Raw genomic sequence first — 15,154 nt, 5'->3', positions numbered from 1 at the left:
CAACTTCGGCGAGCACCGTTTCACGCATCCTCGTAGTGCCTGTTTCTGGCACTTCTCCGGGTGCTACCTGCTTCAGTGAGGGCTCTTTGTCTTGCTCGACGTCCCCTCTCTCTGCAGGTCCAATTTGCGACCTCCTGGTCCCTCCTGGGCCCCAGCAGCGTCCAAAAACGCCAAACGCACAATTTGCGTGTAGCAAGGCTTGTTGGCGTCCATCCGGCGGGAAAACACTTCTGCACGACTCTCCAAGGCGTGGGGGATCCATCCTCCAAAGGGGAAGTCTCTAGCCCTTGTCGTTCCTGCAGTATTCACAGTTCTTCAGCCTAGTAAGAGCTTCTTTGCACCAACCGCTGGCATTTCTTGGGCATCTGCCCATCTCCGAGTTGCTTGTGACTTTTGGACTTGGTCCCCTTGTTCCACAGGTACCCTCAGTCAGGAATCCATCGTTGTTGCATTGCTGATTTGTGTTTTCCTTGCATTTTCCCTCTAACACGACTATTTTGTCCTTAGGGGAACTTTGGTGCACTTTGCACTCACTTTTCAGGGTCTTGGGGAGGGTTATTTTTCTAACTCTCACTATTTTCTAATAGTCCCAGCGACCCTCTACAAGGTCACATAGGTTTGGGGTCCATTCGTGGTTCGCATTCCACTTTTGGAGTATATGGTTTGTGTTGCCCCTATCCCTATGTTTCCCCATTGCATCCTATTGTAACTATACATTGTTTGCACTGTTTTCTAAGACTATACTGCATATTTTTGCTATTGTGTATATATATCTTGTGTATATTTCCTATCCTCTCACTGAGGGTACACTCTAAGATACTTTGGCATATTGTCATAAAAATAAAGTACCTTTATTTTTAGTATAACTGTGTATTGTGTTTTCTTATGATATTGTGCATATGACACTAAGTGGTACTGTAGTAGCTTCACACGTCTCCTAGTTCAGCCTAAGCTGCTCTGCTAAGCTACCATTATCTATCAGCCTAAGCTGCTAGACACCCTATACACTAATAAGGGATACCTGGGCCTGGTGCAAGGTGCAAGTACCCCTTGGTACTCACTACAAGCCAGTCCAGCCTCCTACATTCTGGCAGACCCTGTGGCACCCCAAACCCACCTGTGTACAGTGCCAAGTACACCTAGTCAGGCTCCTGTGTCATCCATGTGTGCAGATGTCGGCCATAGCCTTGTAGGCCATGTCCCAGGGATTGAACAGTGGAGGCCAAGTCCACGGTGTAGTGCAGGGGGCTTCTGTGTCTGTTGTGTCCGTCAACGGTAGCGGTACTGCATGCACTCAACATGTCTTCCTTCTGTCGCCCCCCCCCCTTTTTGTGGTCTCCCTGTTCTTGTGTGTATTAGCATCATCAGGTGGAGGAGCAGTGGCACCAGAGCAGGAGGGAGCTGCATCCCAAATGGCCCTGGAGGGCGACACTACAGACTCAGAGTTCACCAGTGAGACAGAAGGCGATGGGAGCTCCACGGCGGGGACAGGAGCTGACACCAGTGACACAGACTCGTCCTCTGATGGGAGCTCCCTGGTGGTGGCAGCAACATCTGTGCCCCCGCATCTACAGGTACAGCAGCCACCCCCCCTACCAGCACCGCCCTCCCAGCAGCTCCTCAGCGTTTGCCCCGTGCCCGCTCACCCAGGAGGGTGGGCATCATCTTCACCCCAGGCACCTGAGCCCCTGCCCCAGTCACCCCTGCTGCTCTCAGTGAGGAGGCCATTGACCTCCTCAGGTCCCTCACTGTTGGGCAGTCTACCATTTTGAATGCCATCCAGGGTGTAGAAAGGCAGTTGCAACAAAGAAATGCATTCCTGGAGGACATTCATTCTGGTCAGGTGGCCCTTCAGCAAGCTTTTCAGACTCTGGCCTCAGCACTGATGGCAGCCATTGTCCCTGTCTCTAGCCTCCCCCTTCCAACTTCCTCCACCCAGACCCAATCCCCTCTACCTCAGCCTATCCCAAGCACACCTTCAGACCAGCATGCACACACGTCAACACACAAGGGAAGCTCTGGCAAACATAAGCACCACACATCCCAGAGGCACTCATGCAAGCATCACACACATGCAGACACACCAACATCCACTGCCTCCACTGTGTCCCCCTCCTCCTCGTCTCCCTCCTCCCTCCCTGTCTCGTCTACACTCACACCTGCATGCACTACATTTACAGCCACTACTTCTATCACCAGCACACCCACCACCACACCCCGCTCACGTGCAGTCACCACCCCCACTGCCATTCACATGTCCCCTGTGTCCTCTCCCAGTGTGTCTGTGACGCCCCCTCCCAAGATACACAAACGCAGGCACACACCCACCCAACAGCCATCCACCTCACAACAGCCTCCAGCACATGCATCTTCACCCAAAGTCACCAAACACCTCCTACAACCACAATCTCTTCCCCTGCTCCCAAACCCCCTCCAGCTACCCGTCCCAGTGTTCCCCAAAAACATTTCCTGTCCAACCTTGATCTCTTTTCCACACCTCCCCCACCCCGTCCGTCTCCTAGGTCCCAACCTAGCACCTCAGCCACAAAATCTCCGGGACCAGTGGTGCCAGTAGTCACTGGAATCTGGAGTGCACCGGCCACCAGGGCAGCCAGTGTGGCACGGAGCCACAGCACGGACAGTCCCCCACCTGTCAAGCATCAAATGTTGGCCAGTGCCCGGCCGGAGAGGGGGAAGACTCCAGCCACCAAAGCCGCTCCCAGGGTTACAGGTGGGAGTGTGGATTCAGCTGCGACACCTTCCAAGGTGGGGAAGGGCCACAAGAAAGTGAGCAAGGCTGGGAAGAGCAGCACGGCGGAGAAGACCGCCATCATCCCCGCTGCCCAGGAGGCCACCACCGCCAGCCCTGCTGCCCAGGAGGCCACCGCCATCATCCCCACTGTCCAGGAGGCCACCGCCATCATCCCTGCTGCCCATGAGGCCACCGCCAGCACCAGCCCTGCTGCCCAGGAAGCGACCGCCACCAGCCCTGCTGCCCAGGGGGCCACCAGCCCTGCTACCCAGGAGGCCAACACCACTGGCACAGCTGCCCAGGCGGCCTCCGCCAGCACCAGCCCTGCTGGTCCAGACTGGACCGCCAGCACCAGCCCTGCTGGGCCAGACATGACTGCCAGCACCAGCCCCGCTGGGCCATGAAGAACCACCAGCACCAGCCCTGCTGGGCCAGACAGGACCGCCAGCACCAGCCCCGCTGGGCCAGACAGGACCGCCAGCACCAGCCCCGCTGGTCCATGAAGGGCCGCCAGCACCAGCCCGCTGGGCCAGACAGGAGCACCAGCCCCACTGGTCCAGACAGGACCTCCAGTACCAGTCCCACTGGGCCAGACAGGACCACCAGCAGCTGAGTCACTGCAAAGGACCGCACCGCCGCAACAAGTACCGCTGAACAGGGCACCGCCGCCACAAGCACCGCTGAACAGGGCACTGCCGCCACAAGCACCGCTGAACAGGGCACCGCCGCCACTAGCACCGCTGAACAGGGCACCGCTGCCACTAGCACCGCTGGCCCATGAGCGCCAAGGGCACTGACACTACTGAGTCCGTCACGAGCAGGATGAAGCATTCTGGGAACCAAGCCCCCTCCAGAACCAGTGGTGATTCACATCCACTACCTCTGTCCTTGGCAGGATGAAGCACTCTGGGCACAAAGCCCCCCCCAGAACTAGTGGATATTGCCATCCACTGCCTCTGTCCTTGGCAGGATGAAGCACTCTGGGCACAAAGCCCCCTCCAGAACCAGTGGAGTATCACATCCACTACCTCTGTCCTTGGCAGGATGAAGCACTCTGGGCACAAAGCCCCCTTCAGAACCAGTGGATATTACCATCCACTACGTCTGTCCTTGGCAGGATGAAGCACTCTGGGCACAAAGCCCCCTCCAGAACCAGTGGAGATTCACATCCACTACCTCTGTCCTTGGCAGGATGAAGCACTCTGAGCACAAAGCCCGCCCCAGAACCAGTGGAGAAAGGCATCCACTTGAGAGATGGAACAGTGGGCAAACCACCCACTGTAGAGAATTGAGAGACGGTGGCTTTGCACTCCCCAGGATGGAACAGTGGGCAAACCACCCACTTGTGAGACTTGAGAGACTGTGGCTTTGCACTCCCCAGTATAGAACAGTGGGCAACCCACCCACTTGTGAGACTTGAGAGACTGTGGCTTTGCACTCCCCAGGATGGAACAGTGGGCAACCCACCCACTGTAGAGACTTGAGAGACTGTGGCTTTGCACTCCCCAGGATGGAACAGTGGGCAAACCACCCACTGTAGTGACTTGAGAGACTGTGGCTTTGTACCCCCCAACAAGTGAATGTTTGGTCAGAACCTAGTATACACACTAAGGTTTGGCACATGAGTACTATACTAGCAAGTCCAATTACAATTTGCAGACCATGTGGCTTTAGATTTCCATCCCGTACACTGACATCTGTAGCCCAGGCATTGGCGGAGGATGTGCAGCATTCTTGTTAGCTGACAACTGGCCAAACTCTGATGCCAAGTTAATGCCAGTTGTTACCCATCTTGTAGGGTTTGGATGTGCTATGCGTGATATGACCTTTGTAGGCTGGTCTGCCATGTACTTCCTCAGAGACATTCAATGATCTGTATGGTGATAAGAGCTGTTACAAGTATAGTAGATGTACTGTCTGATTTACTTCTTGTGCCATTTCACACAATGCAGTTCCTAATGTAAATTGTTTGCCTTTGTCCTCACAGCTGCAAATATGACACCCATCCAGGTCAGTGAGTTCTAGAGGCGGGCTATGAGGTACCAACATATCCTGCTGGTAGAGTCGGGGTTCAGGCGGATGGCCCAAAGATACCGGAATGAATGGGCCGCCGGAGCATGGAGGGCTTTCCCACGGGGTGGCTGTCAAAGCCCAGCTCACCTGAGTTCTTGTTCAGTTCTGATGGAGGTTGAAGACAATCCGACCCCACCCTGAAACTGCTTGTTCCAGCACACTAGTTTTTAACACAGTGCACTAAGAACAGAAGCTCAAGGGTAGGGGGGAAGTGGATAAAATAAAAAAGAGAGACAACACCGTTCTTGCGTTTCCACTGTTGAAGTGCTGCACAAATCTGCGGCCCTTTCTGACTTCTGTAGAAACTGGTGCCTAATGAAACATAAACAAAGAACAGATAAGTGCAACCTATTCCTAAATGGGTTCCTGACTATCCCTTTATTTATTAGAAATTCTCTTCTAAAAGTACCTCTTGGATCCTGGTCTCGAGTTTCCAGGTTTGGAATGTGTTACTGCTCTGGGATGTGCTTTCTATTACTGTAAAGCTTCTAAAACATTAAACAAATACCGTTATCAGAATTACCAATATCAAACATTCATCTTAATATAACTAAAGCCTAAATTCCCAATAGCAGACTCACTTTTCCCATATCTCCAGAATCTTTTGGAAAACAAATACTGTACTTTTACATCAAAATACAGCATGTAATTTGTGCAAGTCCTTGATTTACTGTTTGCCTTGCTGTTAATGGTTTCCACTGTTCGATTCTTAAAAAGTTCCATAAAAAAAAAAAACAATGTTTGTTTCACAAAGCTCCGCAAGGTATTCTTGCAACAAAGAGCCTGAATCACAATGTTCGTGGAAGGTATCTTGCTTCAAACCGTCCACACACGAATCCAGAAATTGTTGTCAAAGTTCCTTCAGGTAATAAAAAGTTTTGCACTTACTTGTTGCTGGCAAGAGATACTGATCAGTCTAACCTTGTCTTCTTTCTCTTTTGCAGGTTGTTTGTAGGAGAGAGGCTGAGGCAAGGAGGAACCGGAAACCAGAAGAAGGAAGAGCCAGCAGCTGCGCCCATTGAAGCCAATGAAAGTCTGTAGAGAGCAGGAGTGCCAGCGCCGAGGGATCTGTTCTCAGGTAAGCGGGAGGTAGACGAGCACAAGCACTGGGTGAGGCTCGGGGGCTGCCTTTTATAGACAGGGCTGGGTGTGGTTCGAAGAGCTGGGTGTGGTTTGAAGGGCTGGGTGTGGTTCGAAGAGCTGGGTGTGGTTTGAAGGGCTGGGTGTGGTCCTCACATGCTGCACATGTTCTTGAAAGGTGAGCAGAGCTGGGTGTGGTTTGAAGGGCTGGGTGTGGTCCTCACATGCTGCACATGTTCTTGAAAGGTGTGCAGAGTTTCAGTTATTATGCAAATGAGTTGAATTAACACATGGCCTAGGGAGGAGTGTTTTAAAGAAGCCTTGGTAAAAGCAAGGCCCAATGTGTAAACAAAACAGCACATTAAACAACATACACAGAAGCCTAAGGGGGGGGGGAAGGTGAGATAACAAGAAAGGGTTTGAATAGTAAGTTTAAAAGGGAGCTATTACAGAACCCACTAGTGCAGTGAGAGGGGACATGCTCTTTGCTGTGCACAAACCCTAACAGTTGCCCCCCTCAAAGGCCCTCCTACAGGACGGGGTTTTCCTGGGTTTTTTAAATAAAACCGTCTAATCAGCTGTGGGGCATGTACATATGATGCTGGTTCCCATGAATTCTCAGATTCATCATATCCTTTCCATTCTACTAAATAAAACAGATGTCCACTAATTCTTTTTGAGTCTTTTATGCTTTTCACTTCATATTCTAGATTTCCCTTAATTGGTATGGGTGGAGGTGGTGGTTCAGGTCGGGTTTTTGGGTTGTACGGCTTAAGCAAGGACACATGGAATGTAGTATGTACTGGATATTCTTTTGGTAAATCTAATTTTACTGTTACCGGGTTTACTATGGCAGTTATACTAAAGGGTCCAATGAAACGTGGTTGCAGCTTTCGGGATCCCTCTATGTTTAGGTTCTTTGTGGAGAGCCATACCTTGTCACCAATTTTATACATTGGGGCCTCAGATCTGTGTTTGTCTGCTTGTCTTTTCATGCTTTCCTTGTACTTTAATAAATGTTTCCTGGCTTTGTCTTGTATGTCACCTAACCTCGTTAGTCTATCCGTTACTGTAGGCAACAGGGACTCTTCTAACAAAATGGGTATAGCTCTTGGATGATACCCCTGCAAGAAATAGAATGGTGAGCAAAGTAGAGCTGAATGCTCAGTATTATTATAAACAAACTCCGCTACAGGGAGAGCTTCCAACCATTCACTAGAATAATCAGCCAATAAACAACGTAGCGTTTGAAGTAAGGTTTGGTTCAGTCGTTCAGTCTGTCCATCTGTCTCTGGGTGGAAAGCAGTGGATAATGCCACATCTATTTTCAGTTTTTCACATAATTTTTTCCAAAATCTAGAGTTGAACTGGCTCCCTCGATCTGACACCACTTTGCTTGGCAAACCATGTAAACGCACAATTTCCCTTATAAAAATATCGGCAAATTCTGCCGCCATGGGTAATTTCCGTAATGGTACAAAATGTGCCATTTTAGATAAAAAATCCACTATAACCAACACTGTTGTGAAGGATTTTACTTGTGGTAAGCCTACAATAAAGTCTACGCTCACAGTGTGCCAAGGTTGCTTGGGTGTTGGCATTGGTATTAACAAGCCGTCAGGGGCCTTATGAGAAGATTTATGTCTTGCACAAATTGGACAGGTAGTGACAAATTGCTTAATGTCCTTTCTTATAGTGTCCCACCAAAAGTGTTTTTGCACATTTTCCAGGGTTTTTACCCAACCAGGATGACCTGCCAACGGTGAGGCGTGATGCCAAATTATCACCTGTGTTTGTAATTCAGAGGTGGGCACTAACAGCATGTTGTTGTGATACAATAAACCTCGTTGTATTGTGTTATGGGAATCCTTTAACCAATCCTGAGGTGCTATTTGCATGTGTGCATTATATAGATCTGTGATGAAATCCTTCTGTTGTACTGGTGCCAAAAACTTTTGGGGAGGAATAATGGGTTCTCCTATTTTATCTTGTTTCATGTCTGAGGTATGTCCGTATCTAGATAACACATCAGATTGAATTTGTTGTGCACCTGGTCTATAGGTTATAACAAAGTCAAATGTGCTAAAAAAATTTAACCAGCGCATCTGACGTGGTGTTAGTGCTTTAAGTGATCCAAAAAACTGTAGGTTCTTATGGTCAGAAAAGATTGTAACTGGGTACTTGGCTCCCATTAAATGATGCCTCCATTCTGAAAAGGCTACTTTGATAGCTAGTAGTTCCCTTTCAGCCACAGTGTAATTTTGTTCAGCTGGTAATAACTTTTTGGAATAGAAGGCTATAGGATGTAACTGGCCATCTACTATATCTCGTTGAGAGAGAACTCCTCCTAAAGCTACTTGTGAAGCATCCGCTTCAACAAAAAAGGGCAAGTCAGGATCAGGATGTTTCAGAATTGGGGCTGAAGTGAACTTTTGTTTTAGGAGTTGAAAGGCGTGTGCCGCCTCATCAGTCCAAAGAAATTGTTGCCCTTTCCGCAACAAGGTAGTTATTGGGGCCGCAATGTCTGCAAAATGTGCAATAAACCTCCTATAAAAATTGGCGAAACCCAGAAATTTCTGAATATCTTTTACAGAGGATGGTTCTGGCCAATCAGCAATAGCACTGATTTTCTTTACATCCATAGTTATTCCTTGAGGTGACAGGCAGTATCCTAAAAAGTCCACCTTGCTGACATTAAAAGTACACTTTTCTAACTTAGCAAAAAGATGATTTTCTTTTAACTTTGATAATACTGCACGAACATGTTGAGTATGTTCTTCTGAGTTCTTAGAGTAAATGAGGATGTCGTCTATGTATACTATGACACAAACGTCCAGGAATTCGTGTAGGACCTCATTTATAAAGAACTGAAAGGCCGCAGGGGCATTACATAACCCAAAGGGCATTACTGTGTACTCAAATAAACCAAACTTTGTCTTGAAAGCTGTCTTCCACTCATCCCCCTCTTTTACTCGGACCAGGTGGTAAGCTCCCCGCAGATCTAGTTTAGTGTATACAGTAGAATGTCTTAATTGATCCAACAACACAGGTATTAGAGGAAGAGGATATTTATTCTTTATTGTAGCCTTATTTAGTCCTCTATAATCGATACACGCGCGCAGGGATTTATCCGGCTTCGGGATAAAAAAGAGTGGAGATGATACCGGAGATGTGGAATGACGGATGAACCCAGACTGTAGTAGGTCATCTAGGTAGGTTCTTAAGTATTTGGTTTCTTCGTCAGTCAAAGCATATACTCTGTTATTAGGTAAAGGGGCCCCTGGGATAAGATCTATACGGCAGTCATAAGACCGATGTGGGGGCAGCACACTAGCCTTTACTGGATCAAAGACGTCTTTAAAGTCAGAATATTCAGGAGGGAGACTTGGTTCATCTTGTGTAACACTAGCACAGTGTAATACTGTGCTCTGTTCTGTACCTGCTTCTTGATAGCAATTGGTTCTACAGAAAGAGGAATCCAAAGTAACAGTTCTATTCACCCAGTCAATTTTTGGGTTATGAGTTGTTAACCAGGGTACCCCGAGAATCAAACCAAAATTAGGAGTATCTATCAGATCAAAGCTAATCACCTCTGTGTGCCCGTTCTGACAGACCATAACAAGTGGACTTGTTTGTTTTGTGATTAATCCAGAGGTCAATTCTGACCCATCCACTGCACATACTGCTTCTGGACAAGGCTTTAGGCACATAGGAAGTCCTAAGTTTTCAGCTAACTTATTATCCACAAAATTTCCTGTCGCGCCTGAGTCCAGTAGGACAGGGAGAGAATGCCTCACTTGGGTAGTAACAATTAAAACGACCTGAATTATGAAATGTCTAGGTATGTGCGGTACCATGAAGGCTGCAGCATTAGAGGTTTGATTAAGATGTTTTCTCGAACAAGTAACCTCTCCCCTTGTCGAGCTTAATCGTTTCCCGATCCAGTTGAGGAGGTGGAGGAAACAGCACCCTTTTGTGGAGTTTTAGGCTTTACTGGACATTCTCTGGCAAAGTGACCTGCCCTGCCACAATATAAACATAATTGAAGTTTTCTCCTTCTTTCTTTTTCCTCTGATGTGAGTGGACCTCTGAGTGTCCCTATTTGCATAGGCTCAGGTTCAGGGAGTTTATTATCTGTGTCTTTCTTCTCGTGTTTAATAAAAGTTAACCATGATTCCAGTTTGTATTTATCTCCCTTTCTTTCTCCTAGTCTATGTTCTAATTTCACAACTAAATCTACAAAGTCCGAATAGTCTTCTGGCAAATCAACGATATGAGCCAGCACGTCTTTTAACTCGTCTCTCAAACCTTTATAAAAAAGGGAGACACGCTTTCCTTCTGGCCACTGTGTCTCGGTGAGTAAACGATTAAAACTAGTGAGATAGGTCAATAAATCCTTGTTACCTTGTTTAAGATTTAAAAGCTCATTATCACTTGCCTGCATGAAAGTGTGTTTTGCAAAAAGGCTGGTCATGGTACGTTTAAATTGATTCCAATTATGGAGGATGGGATCATCTCTATCCACGAAAGGAATTGACCAATTGGCTGCTGTGCCACCCAAATAAGACAAGACGAATGCCACTTTCGTAGCATCAGTAGGGAACTGTTGTGGCTTACAAACGAAGTGTAATTGACATTGATGGATAAAAACATGGAATTTGTTACTATCTCCATGAAAACGTTCAGGTGCTGCTAAGGGCACAGCATTAGGAACATTAACAGTAACCTCAACTGGGGGAGGCAAAGTTGTATGTTTTGATGGCGCCCCTGTCTCTGAGGTGGTTTTAAACAAAGGCGTAAAAGCTGTGTTCCACTGAGATCCCCTAAATTTATACCTGCTTAAATCCTGTTTTAAAGAGGTATTCTCCATCTTTAATCTCTCTATTTCCTCTTGCATATGTTGTAAGATGCCAGACACTGATTCATTATGAGCCAAGTCCTCATTTAGGGCCTGCGCCATATCCGTGACGTCAATGCCCTCTATTTCTTCCCCGGTATTCATCGTCCACCAGAACTGAAATTTTTTAAGGCTTGTGCTTCTGTCAAAGCCCAGCTCACCTGAGTTCTTGTTCAGTTCTGATGGAGGTTGAAGACAATCCGACCCCACCCTGAAACTGCTTGTTCCAGCACACTAGTTTTTAACACAGTGCACTAAGAACAGAAGCTCAAGGGTAGGGGGGAAGTGGATAAAATAAAAAAGAGAGACAACACCGTTCTTGCGTTTCCACTGTTGAAGTGCTGCACAAATCTGCGGCCCTTTCTGACTTCTGTAGAAACTGGTGCCTAATGAAACATAAACAAAGAACAGATAAGTGCAACCTATTCCTAAATGGGTTCCTGACTATCCCTTTATTTATTAGAAATTCTCTTCTAAAAGTACCTCTTGGATCCTGGTCTCGAGTTTCCAGGTTTGGAATGTGTTACTGCTCTGGGATGTGCTTTCTATTACTGTAAAGCTTCTAAAACATTAAACAAATACCGTTATCAGAATTACCAATATCAAACATTCATCTTAATATAACTAAAGCCTAAATTCCCAATAGCAGACTCACTTTTCCCATATCTCCAGAATCTTTTGGAAAACAAATACTGTACTTTTACATCAAAATACAGCATGTAATTTGTGCAAGTCCTTGATTTACTGTTTGCCTTGCTGTTAATGGTTTCCACTGTTCGATTCTTAAAAAGTTCCATAAAAAAAAAAAACAATGTTTGTTTCACAAAGCTCCGCAAGGTATTCTTGCAACAAAGAGCCTGAATCACAATGTTCGTGGAAGGTATCTTGCTTCAAACCGTCCACACACGAATCCAGAAATTGTTGTCAAAGTTCCTTCAGGTAATAAAAAGTTTTGCACTTACTTGTTGCTGGCAAGAGATACTGATCAGTCTAACCTTGTCTTCTTTCTCTTTTGCAGGTTGTTTGTAGGAGAGAGGCTGAGGCAAGGAGGAACCGGAAACCAGAAGAAGGAAGAGCCAGCAGCTGCGCCCATTGAAGCCAATGAAAGTCTGTAGAGAGCAGGAGTGCCAGCGCCGAGGGATCTGTTCTCAGGTAAGCGGGAGGTAGACGAGCACAAGCACTGGGTGAGGCTCGGGGGCTGCCTTTTATAGACAGGGCTGGGTGTGGTTCGAAGAGCTGGGTGTGGTTTGAAGGGCTGGGTGTGGTTCGAAGAGCTGGGTGTGGTTTGAAGGGCTGGGTGTGGTCCTCACATGCTGCACATGTTCTTGAAAGGTGAGCAGAGCTGGGAGTGGTTTGAAGGGCTGGGTGTGGTCCTCACATGCTGCACATGTTCTTGAAAGGTGTGCAGAGTTTCAGTTATTATGCAAATGAGTTGAATTAACACATGGCCTAGGGAGGAGTGTTTTAAAGAAGCCTTGGTAAAAGCAAGGCCCAATGTGTAAACAAAACAGCACATTAAACAACATACACAGAAGCCTAAGGGGGGGGGGGAAGGTGAGATAACAAGAAAGGGTTTGAATAGTAAGTTTAAAAGGGAGCTATTACAGAACCCACTAGTGCAGTGAGAGGGGACATGCTCTTTGCTGTGCACAAACCCTAACAGTGGCCCTACTTTGCCCACCACAGCCAGCACAACCACCACTTCCACACAGGTGGCACAACCCACAGCTGGGACTGTTGTCCCAACGTCTGCAGTTGCTCCAGGCCCCAGCATTGGAACACCTTCAGGGCAGCCCACAGGCATTGGCTCTACACGCCCACACACATCCTCCGCCGGTACCCAGACTGCCCCAACTGCTACAGTTGACCCTGCAGCTTTTCAGGCAATGGAATGTAAAATGGACCGTGTGCTACGGAAAATCAGTCACCTGCAGCGTGATGTTCGACATATGAACAGGCGTGTGTGGTCCATAAAGCGGACCCTCCAGAGGGCCAACCTCCAGACTTTTGGATATGCCCATGATTCCCTCCCCTCCCTCCTCTTTCCTTGTTCTCATACTTAGCGGGCTTAGGGGGCTTAGTGTTAGGTTAGTATAGGCTGTTAGTTTACTTAGTGTTAGTAGGTGGGGGATCCTGGATTTTTTTTATTTGTACTTATTAAGTATGTGGGTGGGTGGGTGCTGGGCTATGTTGGGGTTCTTGTGTGTTTAAAAAACAATAAAAAAATATATATATCAAATATATAGATTTGTTTAGGATAGTATAGTATGTGTTTAGGTTAGTATCTGTTGTCCTCCTTGTGTCCCGTCTCATAAGGGGGGTGGGGGAGCTGATGTTTAGAATGTTTCGTTACATGTGATAAGTAAGTTTAGCTTAGGTTAGTTAGGGACAGTTGTGGGTAATGAGTAGTTAAGGTAGATTAGGGTAGGTAAGACTTTTCCCTCAGTTTCCTTTTCTGTGATTACCGTTTAATGAATATATAGTGAACCCTTTACAGTATGTGTTAAATGCTTGTTGATCAGGGCCTTGGCATTAGTGTACATGAATTTTGTTCTATTTCATTTGTGTCCTATGCTACAAACAAATCCCAACTGAGCTGTAAGATTGGCAGCTACCCCAGAGCTACCTTGCAAAGATTCCACCATTCGTTGCAACCACCAATCACAGTTAATATGGATCCCAACGTGTTTTAAGCATGTTTTCAAAGTCACAAACTGTGCTTCCAGATTTGGTATTGGGGGAACTGTTGTAGGTCTGACTGCAGTGTGATGTTCAAGGACACCATTATAAGGTGAGTTGTCGTAAGCACTCTTGTAGTATCGTCTTCATGACTCACATACATCATTTGTGACACTGTTCAGCATGATTACCTATTTGGATGTACACTCAGACACCTTCATTCATGCAGTTTTTGGAGTGTTTGTTTAGATTTGTGTGCACTGTTATATGTGTTAGTATTGCATGGTGACAACATTTTGCTGCCACTATTTGATGACTTAGATATCCCTTGAGGAAGCATTATTCAGTCCAACGAAGCACGATGGTGTATGGTTTCTCACTTCATCAGATATTACTCTCAGGAAGGGCAGAGAATGATGCAATCCTAGCCAGTGTGCAAATATATCTGACTACATATTTTCAGGACAGTAGTATTGACAAGCTACGTTATTTGACAGGAGGCACATTTCAGTTATCTACTTCACAGTTGATGAGTCACATTACACAGAGACAAAGTGGTTGTGTAAGTGCTATTTATTGAAAAGTGCTGTAGTGGTATATGTACATTGTCCATGATTGTGAGTCCATTATAGTGACATCTTCCATTGTGATCCTACACAAGTGATAAAGGTAAATACTTTTGACATTCTGGAGTGATGTGTCAGACAGTGCAGAGGGACAGGATTTGCCAATGAGTAAGAGAGAGACAAGCACTGGGCAGGATGACAAGATAGACAGTGGTTTGCAGAACAGTCATTGAGTACAGTTGTTGTAAGACTGGCATGTTACAAAGCGCTGGACCTTGGTAATAGTTGGCCATGTGGCAGGGACTAGTGCTTCCGGGTACTTTTCCATGTGAATGTGATCTGTTCCATGTCTTCTTCTGATGTGTGTGTTGCCTCCTCTGTCCTTGGTGGTGGTGGTTGTGAAGGGGCAACACACACCTCAGTGTTAGAAGACGTGGAGTCAAACATCCAGGTCACTGCTACCAGTGAAGGTCTTATGGGCTGTACTGCAGCAAGGAGGATCTGCTGATTCCTAAGAATAGCAGCCACATCACGATGGTAGGCATCCAGGTCGGCCCTGAGGGGGTCATGATTGCATTCATGCATGCAGTGGGAGGTTTGGGGTGCGAGGTGTTGTGGCAACTCCCTTACTGCAGTGGTGAAATCCATTACAGTTTCTTGTAGTCCTTGCAGGATGGATGTTAGGCCTTGCATAGCTGCTGCCTGATCTGCAGATGACATCATGCACAAACGCACCCCCTCTAGGCTGGCTGCCATAGTTTGCATCCCCACCCGCACCTCATTGGCCAGCTCTCGCTGTACCCCAACTACAGTTCTCTCAAAGCTGGTGCCTGTGTCATCTGAGTCCTCAGCTGTATTGGAGCTGGCAGGTCTTACAATTGGGGTGCTGGGTGGATCCTCTGCGATGGCTGCTTGTTCTGTGCTCCTCCTTGTGACTGAAGGTGTGTTCTGGAGGGTTCCAAGGACATCTTGGATGGTCTGCTGGGGAATGTTTGTCAGCTCGTCATCCATGTCATCAGGGTATTCCAGGACAGGCATATCGGCAGGAGATCCATCATCCTCTGAAATGAAATGGGGTACAATGAGTGTGTGTGTGTTGTGGCATTT

The sequence above is a fragment of the Pleurodeles waltl genome, chromosome 1_2 (assembly GCF_031143425.1).
Source record: "Pleurodeles waltl isolate 20211129_DDA chromosome 1_2, aPleWal1.hap1.20221129, whole genome shotgun sequence".
Classification (NCBI taxonomy): Eukaryota; Metazoa; Chordata; class Amphibia; order Caudata; family Salamandridae; genus Pleurodeles; species Pleurodeles waltl.
This window is presented reverse-complemented; position numbering follows the sequence as displayed.